Here is a 14,858-nt window from a genome sequence, read left to right as displayed (position 1 = left end):
CTCTGATCAAAGAATGCTAACTTTATTTTTTCAGCTGTGATATTCACATACTGTTATTACGCTGTAGCCCTAAACAAAGTAGGCTGATATGAATGACAGTGTGATCATGGCCCTATTTATAGCCTACTTTAGAACGTAATAATGATGATAATACAAAACTAAGAATAGTTATACATTTAGGCTAATAAGGAATTAATAACATGCTATACATCAAACGCAAGTTTAAATGTATTAACACACTTTTCGTTTCATTTACAATTTCGTTGTAGCCTATTTGATTAATCATGGAGGCTACTTATTTGTATTTATTTCCCATCTACATGTATGTACTTTTTTCTTTTGAAATGAGATAAATTTGCCATATTAAATATTAAGCTCAAGAGTGAATTGCATTATGATCATGTTCATTTTAGCAAAAGGACAAATAGCTTACGCCAGTACCGACAGATACAGTAATTCATTTTAAAATGAACAATATGTGTTTATTCGAAATAACGGTTGGTCTCATTAGGCCTATATTACAAACAGTATAGTATAAGGTAACATCAGATGATCATATAGGCTACAACACTGACATTATTTTAGCAACACAAACAAGAGTAGGCTAAAAGTAGCAAATTGTCGAAAGAAAATGTTTAGGCCTACTATTTTAAATATAATGTAGCCTAGGCTTCATTGTTGAAGTCAAAAGCACCCATTCATTCAACCATAAGGCCTATAAATAGAACTTATAGGACAAATATTTATAAAGGCAAAACATTTCTAATCTTAATCCGTATAGTTTACGTGAGCTATTTTGAATTATAAACAGTCACATTTTTAACTCGGCAAGACCCTCGTGTTATTTTGTATGTATCTTATCAATACACAAAGTTAATGTATGAATTCAAACCTGTATAACTTTTCGTTAGAATTTTCCTCCTCGAATAAAGTCGTTATTAGATCCTATTTCTGAACGCTCAAGTACATAAATGAGGTAAAGGCTATCGCTCTTGTCTTGCACGCTAACCTATCAACAGGAAAGCCGCAGGCGCCAGGTGGAGTCGCTCTTATTGGCTACCTGTGAGCTACACTCTTAGAGAAAAAGGGTTCTACTGAGAGTAGTAGCCTTACAGGTAAACTATCCCAGTTTATCGCACCATCACTCACGTAACACATTAACAAAATACCAGGACTGTTAAGATAGGTTTGCTGGAAAAAAAAAGTTTTCCCCACCAAAAATGTAATATAACTTCTGACTGGTACCTAGTGCTAAGCAGTTCCACATTAGGATTGGAATTCCCTCGCCCCCCACCTTCTCTGTCATTTGCAGATTACAGAGCTATCTTCACACAGGATTTACCATTATGTCTGAATGCTAGAACTGCTCTAAAGTCATAAAGCATGCAGTTCCTATTTCAGTGTTCAATGGAACAAAAAACGCAAACCTAATCGTTCACTACAGGCCAGGGGTCAAATGGTTTTGGCTGCTTAGAACTTTTGGAAATTAAGCTTCTTAAGCAACCATGCCATTCTGCTCAAGAAATGACCACCAACTTTTCCCACTTCATGTAAACATCAAAAACTGCTATTGGATAAACTATATCTACTTGAATATAAAGTTGAACCCACCCTTCTAAAATCAATCAAATCGTATTTGTCACATGCGCCGAACACAACAGGTGTAGTAGACATTACAGTGAAATGCTGACTTACAAGCCCTTAACAAACAATGCAGTTAAGAAAAATAGCTACAAAAAAATAAGAAATAAAAGAAACAAATAATTAAAGAGCAGCAGTAAAAAACAATAGCGAGGCTATATACAGGAGGTACAGAGTCAATGTGCGGGGGCACATTAAAATGAATGTGTTAAGACCATTATTGCACATTATTACACGCCAATTGTGCCAGCCTTACTCCAAACACTTTCAATAATATCAACCGATTCTGCTGGTTAAACAAAGGTTAGCAATGTATTTGCAAAAATGTAATGTCAGAGTCAAGAAAGCTTGCCAGCAGCCAGAGTCACTTGCAGCAACTGGTACTCACAAGTGCTTTTTCAAAGCCTATGTCAGATACAGTGAGTGTAATTATCTCTAATGAGTGTAATTTGCTCAATATTAGGAGTTGAGAAATAAAGTTGACTTCCTTAGAAATAATATATCCCCCTCTTTTATACTACTGGTATGTAATAAAAACACACAAATATCATGATATTATCACAAGGTGCCAATTTACGTTTATACAAAGTATTTTTTCTGCATGTCTAAGCATAAAAAAATCCCCACTGTAAAGAGCCAGGTATAGTGACTTTGCACCACATTAGGATTGGAATTCCCTCGCCCCCCCCCCCCCCCCCCCCCTTCTCTGTCATTTGCAGATTACAGAGCTATTTTCACACGGGATATACCATTATGTATGTCTAAGCATACGTCTTGAGGTGTCTGTATCCTCCTGACTGGTGGTTCTGTTTTTTATTCTGTTGCTAGAATCACCATCACTGCCCAACACTTTTAAATGGAAACATAGGGTTAGATTGTAAAAAAAACAACGAAAATATATTAGGTTATTGGAAAATATAAAAAATATAACACCTAAAGCTATTTTTCAATAAAAAACAATTTGGTTGTTTAAAAAAAGCAAATATATATTTGTTTTTTAAAAACAATCTAACCCCTATTTTAAACAACATAACCCTAAAAACAAATGTATAAAAAATAGGGTTAGGTAGTTTATTTATATAAATATATTTCTTCAAACAACCTAACCCTATTTTTCCATTAAAGAAAATAGGGTTAGGCAGTGATGGTGATCGCCGTGGGATTCGAACCCACATCACTAGCGATGTAAACGCCATGCTCTAGCAACTGAGACACATAATCATATCACATCATTACAAACCACTTAATGCCGCAATGTACTCAATTGCTTTATTGTGCATCGTTTTCTTCATGTTGATGGAAAGTCTACAGGTACAAATAGATGACCAGCCTATGTACAATACAGTGTGGTTTGTAAGTGGTTTGTAAGGATGGTCAATTAATACTGCACAGAAAGTGGTTGTGTTCCATGGTATTTGATAACATTTTTTTGTTGTTGATGTAAATGTTTGAGGACAGGGTTTTGTTCTTTCTGTATTCCGTCACAATGTCATGGCCGTTGTTGAGGGAAGAACAAAGCGCAGCGTGGTTAGCGTACATTTTCCTTTTATTAGAATGTCGCCAACAAAACAAGAAACGAAAGAACAACCGTGAAGCTTACAGGGCATAAGTGCCACTAACAAAAGTCAACCTCCCACACTGAAAGGAGGGAAAAAGGGCTACCTAAGTATGATTCCCAATCAGAGACAACGATAGACAGCTGTCCCTGATTGAGAACCATGCCCGGCCAAAACATAGAAATAAAGAAACATAGAAAACAAAACATAGAATGCCCACCCCAAATCACACCCTGACCAAACCAACTAGAGACATAAAAAGGTTCTCTAAGGTCAGGGCGTGACAGTATCATGGCATCATAATTAATACATTAATCACATTTAATCTGGCACCTTATAGTCACTAGTTAAAGTCTACACACCCCTTACCCAGTCTTCACATTTTAGCTGTTTTAAAATTTAATCTAAAAAGGGAATCAATTGGATTTCCTACCAATCTATACAACCTACTCCACATTTTCAAAGTGAAATAAACATTTAATAACATTTTCCAAATAACTAAGAAATATAAAATGATGATGTATTGATTGCGTATGCCTTCACTACCCAGAGTTAATACTTGGTGGAAGCACCTTTGGCAGCCATTACAGCTGTGAATAATTTTGAATAAGATTCTAACAACCTTGCAGAACGAATTCAAACCTTGCTGAATTAATTCAACCTTGATGCTGCCACCACAGTACTTTAAATATAAAGGAATCAATAACTATGCATTCATTGTGACAATGACTTATCAATGACCCAACCCAAGCTCAGCTCAGATAATCCCTACCATCGTGTTGCTGAGTTGTGGTAATGCTGCAGTAAATGTACATTATCCCAGGGGCGTTGGCAGTCACAATGTAGGTAACCTAATTTATGTCCCTCTCACTCCCCTGAATGCCTCTGTTGATCCTACATCTATTGTATACAGTAATCATATGCCTCTGAACCAGTTATACTGAGGCACTGAGGCAGTGTGCCCTAGTAGGAAGTCCGGTGTTTGCAGCTCACCATGCACTATCAGCTCCAATATAAATAACATTGACATGTCTCCTTCTGATAAGCATCCCAGAAAAGTGCTAAAAATATCCCACATTAACATATAGTGCCTTCGGAAAGTATTCAGACTCCTTGACAATTACGTTAACCTAAAATTGATTATAGAAAACAAATCCCTCAGCAATCTACACACAATACCCCTTAATGACAAAGCGAAAACAGGTTTTTAGAAATTTTACCAAATGTATTAAAAATAGAAAACAGAAATACCATATTTACATAAGTATTCACACCCTTTTGTATGACACTCGAAATTGAGCTCGGTACATCCTGATTACATTGATCAACCTTGAGATGTTTCTACAACCTGTGGTAAATTCAATTGATTGGACATGATTTGGAAAGGCACACACCTGTCTATATAACATCCCACAGTTGACAGTGCACGTCAGAGCAAAAACCAAGCCATGAGGCCGAAGGAATTGTACGTAGAGCTCCGAGACAGGTTTGTGTCGAGGCAGAGATCTTGGGAAGGGTACCAAAACATTTCTGCAGCATTGAAAGTAACCAAGAACACAGTGGCCTCCATCGTTCTTGGAACCACCAAGATTCTTCCTTGTGCTGGCCGCCCGGCCAAACTGAGCAATCAGGGGAGAAGGGCCTTGGTCAGGGAGATGACCAAGAACCTCATGGTCACTCTGACAGAGCTTCAGAGTTCCTCTGTGGAGTTGGGAGAACCTTCCAGAAGGACAACCATCTCTGCAGCAGTCCACCATTCAGTATGGTAGAGTGACAAGACAGAAGCCACTCCTCAGTAAAAGGCACATGGCAGCCCGCTTGGAGCTTACAAAAAGGCACCTAAAGGACTCTCAAACCATGAGAAACAAGATTTTCTGGTCTCATGAAACCAAGATTGAAATCTTTGGCCTGAATGCCAATCGTCACGTCTGGAGGAAACCTGACACCATCCTTACGGTGAAGCATGGGGTGGGGCAGCATCATGCTGTGGGGATGTTTTTCAGCAGCAGGGACTGGGATACCAGTTAGGATTGAGACAAAGATGAACGGAGCAAGGTACAGAGAGATCCTTGATGAAAACCTGCTCTAGAGCGCCCAGGACCTCACACTTGGGAGAAGGTTCACATGCCAACAGTACAATGACCCAAAGCACACAGCCAAGACAACACAGGAGTGGCCCAGCCAGAGCCGGGACTTGAACCCGATGGAACATCTCTGGAGAGACCTGAAAATAGCTGTGCAACAAAGTTCCCCATCCAACCTGACAGAGCTTGAGAAGATCTGCAGAGATTAATGGGAGACACTCCCCAAATACAGGTGTGCCAAGCTTGTAGTGTCATACCCAAGAAGACTCGAGGCTGTACAGAGTACTGAGTAAAATGTCTGAATATTTAGGCAATTTAAAAAAACATTTTTTTATGTAAAAATAAGTAAACACTTCTAAAATACTGTTTTTGCTTAATCATTATGGGGTATTGTGTGTGGATTGACAAGGGGAAAAACTATTTAATACATTTAAGAATAAGGCTGTAACATAACAACATTTGGAAAAAGTCAAGGGGTCTGAATACTTTCCATAGGCACTGTATGTAGCCTAAGAATCAAGGTTCATGAAATCAATAACTTTCTAGTAAGAAATGGCATTCATTTTCTGACTATCTCTGAAACTCACTTAGATAATACCTTTGATGATACAGTGGTATCAATAAATGTTTATAACATCTACAGAAAAGACAGATATGCCAATGGGGGCGGTGTTGCTGTCTATATTTTGATGAGGATATTTAGAGCCACATTTCTGTAAAGCTTACAGAGGATCTCATGTTAAATACAGTTGAAGTCTGACTCTTTTGGGTAAAACACTGTGGTAAATCCTCATTGGAAACACCTAAAACTCACCCAAAGCCCATTTTTGTGGGTAGCTGCTATAGACTATCAAGTGCTAACAGTCAGTATCTGGGTAATATGTGTGAAATGCTTGATAATGTATGTGATATCAACAGAGAGGTATATTTTCTGGGTATATTTTCTATTGACTGGCTTTCATCAAGCTGCACACTCAAGAAAAAGCTGAAAACTGTAACTAGTACCTGCAACCTGGTTCAGGTCATCAGACAACCTACCAGGGTGTTTAAAAACAGCACAGGAATGAAATCGATATGTATTGATCACATGTTTACTAACGCTGCAGAACTCTGCTATAAAGCAGTGTCCAGATCCATCAGATGTAGTGTTCACAATATAGTAGCCATATCTAGGAAAACCAAAGTTACAAAGGCTGGGCCTAATATAGTGTATCAGAGGTCATACAATACGCTTTGTAGTGATTCCTATGTTGATGATGTAATATTTACTGGTCTGTGGTGTGTAATGACAAGCAACCAGACACTTGACACATTTATGAAATTGATAATTCCAGTTACTAATAAGCATGCACCCATTAAGACAATGACTGTAAAACATGTTAAATCCCTGTGGATTGATGAGGAATTGAAAAATGGTATGGTTGAGAGGGATGAGGCAAAAGAAATGGCAAATAAGTTTGGCTGCACAACCGATTGGCAAACGTACAAAAAAATTGAGAAATCCTGTGACTAAACTGAATAAAAAGAAGAATAAACTATACTATGAAGCAAAGATAAGTGATATAAAGAATGATAGTAAAAAGCTTTGGAGCACCTTAAATTACATTTTGGGCAAAAAGGCAAACTCAGCTCCATCATTCATTGAATCAGATGGCTCATTCATCACAAAACCCACTGATATTGCAAACTACTTTAATTTTTATTTTTTAATCGGCAAGATTAACAATTTAGGCATGACATGCCAGCAACAAACGCTGTCACTACACATCCAAGTATAACTAACCAAATTATGAAAGACAAGCATTGTAATTTTGAATTCCAAAATGTGAGTGTGAAAGAGGTGAAAAAATGTCTATCAACAATGACAAGTCACTCGGGTCTGACAACTTTGATGGAAAATTACTGAGGATAATAGCGGACAATATTACCACTCCTATTTGCCATATCGTCAATCTAAGCCTACAAGAAAGTGTGTGCCCTCAGGCCTGGAGGGAAGCAAAATGAATTCCGCTACCCAAGAATAGTAAAGCACCCTTTACTGGCTCAAATAGCCAACCAATCAGCCTGTTACCAAACGTTACTAAACGTTTGGAAAATATAATTTTTGACCAAATACAATGCTAATTTACAGTAAGCAAATTGACAAACTTTCAGCACGCTTATAGGGAAGGACATTCAACACGCATGGCACTAATACAAATGACTGATGATTGGCTGAGAGAATTTGATGATAAAAAGATTGTGCGAGCTGTTTTGTTAGACTTCAGTGCGGCTTTAGACATTATCGATCATAGTCTGCTTCTGGAAAAACGTATGTTATGGCTTTACACCTCCTGCTATATTGTGGACAAGGAGTTACCTGTCTAACAGAACACAGAGGGTGTTCTTTAATGGAAGCCTCTACAACATAATCCAGGTAGAATCAGGAATTACCCAGGTCAGCTGTCTAGGCCCAAAACCTTTTTTCAATCTTCACTAATGACATGTCAGTGTGTCTATGTATGCATATGACAAAACTTTACACACCAGCTATTATAGCGAGTGAAATTATTGCAACACTTAACGAAGAGCTGCAGTCAGTTTCAGAATGGGTGGCAAGAAATAAATTAGTCCTAAATATTTCAAAAACTAAAAGCATTGTTTTTGGGACAAATCATTCACTAAACATCAACTAAATCTGGTAATGAATAATGTGGAAATTGAGTAAACTGAGTTGACAAACCTGGATTGTTAACTGTCATCTCAAAACATGTTGATGCAACAGTAGCTAAAATGGGAAGAAGTCTGTCTGTAATAAAGCGCTGCTCTGCTTTAACAACACTGTCAATAAGGCAGGTCCTGCAGGCCCGAGTTTAGTTGCACCTGGGCTACTGTCCAGTTGTGTGGTCAGGTGCCACGAAGAGGTATTTAGGAAAACTACAACTGGCTCAGAACAGGGTGGCATGGCTGGCCCTTAAATGTACTAGGAGAGCTAACACTGTGAACAGACACACACAGACACTGACACACGTATACACATAACACACGCACACTACACACACGTACAAATGGATTTTGTATTGTAGATATGTGGTAGTAGAGAAGTGGCCTGAGGGCACACACTTAATGTGTTTTGAGGGGAGACTCAGGAACACGATGGTGTTCTCCTTTGCTCTACGACCCCCACAAGTGTCACGGGACTCATCTGAAGGTAACCCATAGAAATGAATGGAAGTATGGAGGTAGTTTTGTGCCAACAAAAATAAGGGGTTAAATATTTCCTGAGCTTTCTTATATCTCCTAGATATAGGACAGACACTTCAAAACCTTATTCCTTATGATTTAAAAAAAAATATCATTTGTAATTTATTAATGTGTTATTCAATGCATTTCTATGGGCTATATTAGTTAAGGCCAAATGTAATATTTTATCAATAATAAAACAATTATATACACCTAAAGAAGAGCTCATAGCTTTCACCTGAATTCACCTGGTCAGTCTGTGATGGAAAGAGCAGGTGTTCCTAATGTTTTGTACAATCCATGTAAAGACTCCATGCCATCTCAAATCACTCAAGCAAGCAGCAAAAGCAGCTAAATTAGTTTTAAAAAAGCAAAAAAACAGCACTATATACAGTCAGCCACCAATTGTGCAAGTTCTCCCACTTAAAAAGATGAGAGAGGCTCCAAACTCAACTCGTCGTGTTTGGAGGACAAAGAATGCTGAGTTGCATCCAAAGAACACCATATCTACTGTGAAGCATGGGGGTGGAAACATCATGCTTTGGGGCTGTTTTTCTGCAAAGGGACCAGGACGACTGATCCGTGTAAAGGAAAGAATGAATGGGGCCCTGTATCGTGAGATTTTGAGTGAAAACCTCCTTCCATCAGCAAGGGCATTGAAGATGAAACGTGGCTGGGTCTTTCAGCATGACAATGATCCCAAACACACCGCCCGGGCAACGAAGGAGTGGCTTCGTAAGAAGCGTTTCAAGGTCCTGGAGTGGCCTAGCCAGTCTCCAGATCTCAACCCCATAGAAAATCTTTGGAGGGAGTTGAAAGTCCGTGTTGCCCAGCAACAGCCCCAAAACATCACTGCTCTAGAGGAGATCTGCATGGAGGAATGGGCCAAAATACCAGCAACAGTGTGTGAAAACCTTGTGAAGACTTACAGAAAACGTTTGACCTCTGTCATTGCCAACAAAGGGTATATAACAAAGTATTGAGATACTTGTGTTATTGACCAAATACTTATTTTCCACCATAATTTGCAAATAAATTCATTAAAAATCCTACAATGTGATTTTCTGGATTTTTTTTTCTCATTTTGTCTGTCATAGTTGAAGTGTACCTATGATGAAAAATACAAATGTATATTTTCTACATTGTAGAATAATAGTGATATGAAATAAGAAATATTCAGAGGATAAGTTCAGTAGAGTTAACTGCACCTCAGATTGCAGCCCAAATAAATGCTCACAGAGTTCAAGTAACAGACACGTCAACAGCAACTGTTCAGAGGAGACTGCGTGAATCAGACCTTCATGGTCAAATTGCTGCAGAGAAACCACTGCTAAAGGACAGCAATAAGAAGAAGAGACTTGTTTGGGCCAAGAAACACGAGCAATGGGCATTAGACCGGTGGAAATCTGTCCTTTGGTCTGATGAGTCCAAATTTGAGATTTGTGGTTCCAACTGCTGTGTTTTTGTGAGACGCAGAGTAGGTGAACGGATGATCTCCGCATGTGTGGTTCCCACCGTGAAGCATGGAGGAGGTGGTGTGATGGTGTGGGGTTGCTTTGCTGGTGACACTATCTGTGATTTATTTAGAATTCAAGACACACTTAACCAGCATGGCTACCACAGCATTCTGCAGCGATACGCCATCCCATCTGGTTTGCACTTAGTGGGACTATCATTTGTTTTTCAACAGGACAATGACCCAACACACCTCCAGGCTGTGTAAGGGCTATTTGACCAAGAAGGAGAGTGCTGGAGTGCTGCATCAGATGACCTGGCCTTCACAATCAGCCAACTCAACCCATTTGAAATGGTTTGGGATGAGTTGGACCACAGAGTGAAGGAAAAGCAGCCAACAAGCGCTCAGCATATGTGGGGGAACTCCTTCAAGACTGTTGGGAAAGCATTCCAGGTGAAGCTGGTTCAGAGAATTAGAAGTGTGCAAAGCTGTCATCAAAATATAGTTTGATTTGTTTAACACTTTTTTGGTTACTACATGATGATTCCATATGTGTTATTTCATAGTTTTGATGCTTTCACTATAATTCTACAATGTAGAAAATAGTAAAATACAGAAAACCCTTGAATGAGTAGGTGTGTTCAAACTTTTGACTGGTACTGTATATCATACATACATATTTTTAAAATTTTACCTTCACTTTCTTCGCTAGAGAATGCAGCTAGCTAGTTCAGCTTACTCAAACACCCAGTTCAAACAGAGAGGGATGCTATGTTAGCTAGCTGGCTATGGCTATCCAACACTGGAACTCTTCCAAGTCAAGGTAAGCTTTTGGTTTTATAAATGTATTGCCTCCCACCGATGTAACTGCTAAACGGGTTGCTGTACACTGTACTGCATGATTGTAGAGGGTTTACTAGCGCATTAGTTCTAGTAGCTATGTTGACTATGACGTTAATATGGTGAAAAGGATGTAGGCTGTGTGTAGCAGTTAGCGGTTATGGTATGAAAGTTTGGCTTGGAAATATTTTTTTTGCCTGGTCAGACAGCTGTTGTAGACAGCTGTTGCATTGTGAACTGAAGTTCACATGCAAAGGAAAAAGGTGAGAGGAGAGCGTAAATGCGAGAGGAATTATACTGTATATACAACAACCAAAGGTATTGCGGTTTATATGTGGCTGCTAGTTCTGTGTTTGCGTGTGATCAGGGGTGTATTCATTCTGTAGATTCTGTTGAAAAACCTTTCTTAAACGGAAGCAAACGGAATGAAATGGGGATAAACATAACTGAATTTGTTCAAAAGAAACTCTTGTTTGCAACTTTTGGACTAATGATTACACCCTAGATCAGCTAGATGCAGGCAAGAGTGTGCAAGGCGGTATTGAATGTGTCACTGTCTGTCACCTTGATTACTCAAATTTCTCTTGACCTGTGAACCTACGTTGTTTACTTTCATTCGTAGGCTAGCTTGTACCAACCTTATGATGGGTATAGGGAAAATAACTTAGTCGCATCATGTAGTAGCCTAAACCTATCGATGTTACATTGACCTGGGTGAATGGAATATGAAAGACAGTCATCCAATATGCTGTAATCGAAATAAGGCCATGCTCATGAAAAAAAAAAAAATCGTCCTCCCTCATCTTAAACGGCACCGAAAGAAATCCTCAGTTGAAACCCCCATCTGATCATGGTTCATTTAATATGAGTAGGAGTGTAACAACTCCATCTGATTCACAGGGACCTTGTTCATTTGATGAGCAGGTCCAAAGCCTGGCACAATACCTCAGACAACCCTTATGAGTGGTACACCGCAACCCATTATACAGTACCTCAGATAACCCTTATGAGTGGTACACCGCAACCCATTAGACAGTACCTCAGATAACCCTTATGAGTGGTACACCGCAACCCATTATACAGTACCTCAGATAACCCTTATGAGTGGTACACTGCAACCCATTACACAATACCTCAGATAACCCTTATGAGTGGTACACTGCAACCCATTATACAGTACCTCAGATAACCCTTATGAGTGGTACACCGCAACCCATTAGACAGTACCTCAGATAACCCTTATGAGTGGTACACCGCAACCCATTACACAATACCTCAGACAACCCTTATGAGTGGTACACTGCAACCCATTATACAGTACCTCAGATAACCCTTATGAGTGGTACACCGCAACCCATTAGACAGTACCTCAGATAACCCTTATGAGTGGTACACCGCAACCCATTATACAGTACCTCAGACAACCCTTATGAGTTGTACACCGCAACCCATTATACAGTACCTCAGATAACCCTTATGAGTGGTACACCGCAACCCATTACACAGTACCTCAGATAACCCTTATGAGTGGTACACCACAACCCATTATACAGTACCTCAGATAACCCTTATGAGTGGTACACCGCAACCCATTACACAGTACCTCAGATAACCCTTATGAGTGGTACACCGCAACCCATTACACAGTACCTCAGATAACCCTTATGAGTGGTACACCGCAACCCATTACACAATACCTCAGATAACCCTTATGAGTGGTACACTGCAACCCATTATACAGTACCTCAGATAACCCTTATGAGTGGTACACCGCAACCCATTATACAGTACCTCAGATAACCCTTATGAGTGGTACACTGCAACCCATTACACAATACCTCAGACAACCCTTATGAGTGGTACACCGCAACCCATTAGACAGTACCTCAGATAACCCTTATGAGTGGTACACTGCAACCCATTACACAATACCTCAGATAACCCTTATGAGTGGTACACCGCAACCCATTATACAGTACCTCAGATAACCCTTATGAGTGGTACACCGCAACCCATTACACAATACCTCAGATAACCCTTATGAGTGGTACACCGCAACCCATTATACAGTACCTCAGATAACCCTTATGAGTGGTACACCGCAACCCATTATACAGTACCTCAGATAACCCTTATGAGTGGTACACTGCAACCCATTATACAGTACCTCAGATAACCCTTATGAGTGGTACACTGCAACCCATTATACAGTACCTCAGATAACCCTTATGAGTGGTACACCGCAACCCATTACACAATACCTCAGATAACCCTTATGAGTGGTACACTGCAACCCATTATACAATACCTCAGACAACCCTTATGAGTGGTACACCGCAACCCATTATACAGTACCTCAGATAACCCTTATGAGTGGTACACTGCAACCCATTACACAATACCTCAGATAACCCTTATGAGTGGTACACCGCAACCCATTACACAATACCTCAGATAACCCTTATGAGTGGTACACCGCAACCCATTATACAGTACCTCAGATAACCCTTATGAGTGGTACACTGCAACCCATTATACAGTACCCCCTTATGAGTGGTACACCGCAACCCATTAGACAGTACCTCAGATAACCCTTATGAGTGGTACACCGCAACCCATTATACAATACCTCAGATAACCCTTATGAGTGGTACACCGCAACCCATTAGACAGTACCTCAGATAACCCTTATGAGTGGTACACTGCAACCCATTACACAGTACCTCAGATAACCCTTATGAGTGGTACACCGCAACCCATTATACAGTACCTCAGATAACCCTTATGAGTGGTACACCGCAACCCATTACACAGTACCTCAGATAACCCTTATGAGTGGTACACCGCAACCCATTATACAATACCTCAGACAACCCTTATGAGTGGTACACCGCAACCCATTATACAGTACCTCAGATAACCCTTATGAGTGGTACACCGCAACCCATTACACAGTACCTCAGATAACCCTTATGAGTGGTACACCGCAACCCATTATACAATACCTCAGACAACCCTTATGAGTGGTACACCGCAACCCATTATACAGTACCTCAGATAACCCTTATGAGTGGTACACCGCAACCCATTACACAGTACCTCAGATAACCCTTATGAGTGGTACACCGCAACCCATTATACAGTACCTCAGATAACCCTTATGAGTGGTACACCGCAACCCATTATACAGTACCTCAGATAACCCTTATGAGTGGTACACTGCAACCCATTACACAATACCTCAGATAACCCTTATGAGTGGTACACCGCAACCCATTACACAATACCTCAGATAACCCTTATGAGTGGTACACTGCAACCCATTACACAATACCTCAGATAACCCTTATGAGTGGTACACTGCAACCCATTACACAATACCTCAGACAACCCTTATGAGTGGTACACCGCAACCCATTACACAATACCTCAGATAACCCTTATGAGTGGTACACTGCAACCCATTACACAATACCTCAGACAACCCTTATGAGTGGTACACCGCAACCCATTATACAGTACCTCAGATAACCCTTATGAGTGGTACACCGCAACCCATTATACAGTACCTCAGATAACCCTTATGAGTGGTACACTGCAACCCATTATACAGTACCTCAGATAACCCTTATGAGTGGTACACCGCAACCCATTACACAGTACCTCAGATAACCCTTATGAGTGGTACACCGCAACCCATTACACAATACCTCAGATAACCCTTATGAGTGGTACACCGCAACCCATTATACAGTACCTCAGATAACCCTTACGAGTGGTACACTGCAACCCATTATACAGTACCCCCTTATGAGTGGTACACTGCAACCCATTATACAGTACCTCAGATAACCCTTATGAGTGGTACACCGCAACCCATTACACAGTACCTCAGATAACCCTTATGAGTGGTACACCACAACCCATTATACAGTACCTCAGATAACCCTTATGAGTGGTACACCGCAACCCATTACACAATACCTCAGATAACCCTTATGAGTGGTACACCGCAACCCATTATACAATACCTCAGATAACCCTTATGAGTGGTACACT

The sequence above is a fragment of the Salvelinus namaycush genome, unplaced genomic scaffold (genome assembly GCF_016432855.1).
Source record: "Salvelinus namaycush isolate Seneca unplaced genomic scaffold, SaNama_1.0 Scaffold1030, whole genome shotgun sequence".
Classification (NCBI taxonomy): Eukaryota; Metazoa; Chordata; class Actinopteri; order Salmoniformes; family Salmonidae; genus Salvelinus; species Salvelinus namaycush.
The sequence above is the reverse complement of the archived record's forward strand: the minus strand, read 5'-3'. Positions refer to the sequence as shown.